The sequence below is a fragment of the Ailuropoda melanoleuca genome, unplaced genomic scaffold (genome assembly GCF_002007445.2).
Source record: "Ailuropoda melanoleuca isolate Jingjing unplaced genomic scaffold, ASM200744v2 unplaced-scaffold71531, whole genome shotgun sequence".
NCBI lineage: Eukaryota > Metazoa > Chordata > Mammalia > Carnivora > Ursidae > Ailuropoda > Ailuropoda melanoleuca.
Window position 1 is genome coordinate 1 of NW_023246650.1, and position 2,262 is coordinate 2,262.

The 2,262-nt window shown below is 57.1% G+C and overlaps 1 long non-coding RNA gene across 1 annotated transcript; it reads right to left on the reverse strand.

Annotated features, from left to right (window-relative positions):
- Positions 1-1,319: 1,319 nt before the first annotated feature.
- On the reverse strand, positions 1,320-2,224 carry LOC117800508. Its single transcript, XR_004623102.1, has 2 exons — positions 1,723-2,224; positions 1,320-1,637 (listed from the first exon to the last, which is right to left on the reverse strand). It is a non-coding gene; the product is annotated as an uncharacterized LOC117800508 (long non-coding RNA).
- Positions 2,225-2,262: the final 38 nt, after the last annotated feature.

Genomic DNA, 2,262 nt, shown 5'->3' on the forward strand with positions numbered 1-2,262 from the left:
CTGCAGCACGGACGCACAGGGGCCTAGGCAGGAATCTTAAAAAAAAAAAAAAAAAAATTAACTTCGGCTGAGTTGAAGAAACGTGCCACAGGAGACAGCAAAAAGCAAGTCCATTAATGTGAAACCCCGGAGGAGGCAAAACGGGTCCCAGGGCCCTGCGGCCTGAAGAGGCCCTACAGCAAGGGGGCGGAGAGAACTTTCCGGGGTGTCGACCTGGGCAAGCAGGGCTGATCAGTCGGACAGTAAAAACAGGTGTGTTTTCTGAAACAAATACAACTGTGTCTGTTCACCAACTGGAATTCAAATAAACACTTGGAAAAAGAAAGGCGTGTTTCATCGCGTGTAAACTCTGCCTCAACAGCCCCTGATTCGCAAGTTACCTTGCATCCACCCCAAACTGCCCCCGCACGCATTCGGATAAGCGACAAGGCTGAAAATAGAAACTGTCCAGGGAAGACAGTTCTGTGGTTTCATATTTTTTGGCAATTTTTTTCCCCTTGACTCTTTGTTATTCTTTCAAAATGTGCCCACAGAGGAGGGGGGCGCCGCTGCCGGCCCCCCCCCCCGGGCTTGGGCCGCATCGAGCACGCACTTGGGCTTCCCCCGCAGACGCCCTGGGAGCCGCCGGCCCCACCACAGCGTATCTGCTATTACAGCAGTTCCCCAACAATGTTTGAAGAACTGTTTAAAAAAAAAGTTAAAAACAAAGGGATCAACTGTCACTAAAATCCTCCTGCGGGAAATGACCATGCCCAGCCCCCCGCACCCACAAGCCCCCTCCCTGTCCGTGGAGGAGCCTGCTCTGGACGTGTCACACACGCGGACTCACACGCCGTGGGGCCTTCTGTGTCTGGTTCCCTCCCTGAGCGTCGTGGGCTCGGGGTCCGTCCCCAGGGCAGCGCGTGTGGGTGCCGCGGTCCTGCTCGCAGCCGAGGGACGGTCCGGTGCGTCGGGACCGCGTGTGTATCCGCAGACACACGGGTGGAAGCCTGGGTCGTCTACACCTTCCACCTGTGGTGAACACGGGGTATGTCTGCTTCCGTGGGTTTTCAGTTCTCCGGTTCCCGGCGGGTGGAGCTGCCGGCATGCCGTTCCCAGCACCCTGCCTCCCCAAGGGTTTGTGGCCAGCTGCGGGCCGCTCCAGCGGGGGTCCCGTCGCGCAGATCCCTCACATTCATGAACGCCTCGTGCAGGTCCCAGTAGCGAGAAGGGAGAGCCCACTTCCGGGGCCCACCCCACCTCGCAGGACTTTCACGCTGTTTTTATTCACAGACATCTCCAAATGCATCTCTCAAAGGACAGTTTTTAAAACTTAAAAATATGTATATATTTTTTTTATCACAGAAGGTTTTAAAACACACAGAATGGACACATGCAGCCCAGGCGCCGACACCCGGGCTTGTGAAGGCGGCTCAGGGCCTGTGCCACCTCTCAGCACGCCGCCTGCTTCCACGTCACCCCAGAACTCTACCAGAGGGATTGCCGCACGGAGCAGAGTTGGTGGGTTCCGAGGATGACCATCGTCCGCGCGCCACCGGCACCAGCCACACACGGGTGGGCGTGGAACGGCGGCGGTTCTCAGCGGCGGCCCCCGTGCTGCCAGGGACTCTGTCCACGGATAGTTCTGGTTGTCCTGCCTGGGGAGGTATGGTGGATTGCACTGTGTCCCCCCAGAAAAGACTGTCCACGTCCCGACACCTCCACCTGTGAATGGGAGCTTACTTGGAAAGAGGGTCTGGGCAGATGCAATCAGTTACACTGAGGTCACCCTGGAGCGGAGCAGCCACGAATCCTCACGGACAGAGACATGGGAGAAGCCGCATGATCGTGGACGCACACTGGGGCCATGTGTCCACAGCAAGGGATGCCAAGGATGGCCAGCGACACAGGAGCTGGAAAAGGCAGGAAGGACCCTCCCTGGAGCCTTCACAGAGCAAACGGTCCTGCCCCACCTGGACCTGGGACTTCTCGGCCCCAGGACTGAGAGAATACATCGATGTTGAAAGCCACCCGGTCCGTGGTCATTTGCAAAGACCACAGGAAAGTAACGCACAGGGAGGTGGCGCTGGTGGCTCCGGGAATCATGTACTGGGGGCCAGGGATGTGGCTGGACACACACGGTGCCCAGCACCCCCCCTCCCGAAAAGAATGACCCACCAAGTGTCAGCAGTGCAGGGGGAGAGGGCCTGTCCGGGCTGACCACCCACCTTTTTTTTTTTTTTAAGATTTTATTTATTTATTTATTTGACAGAGATAGAGACA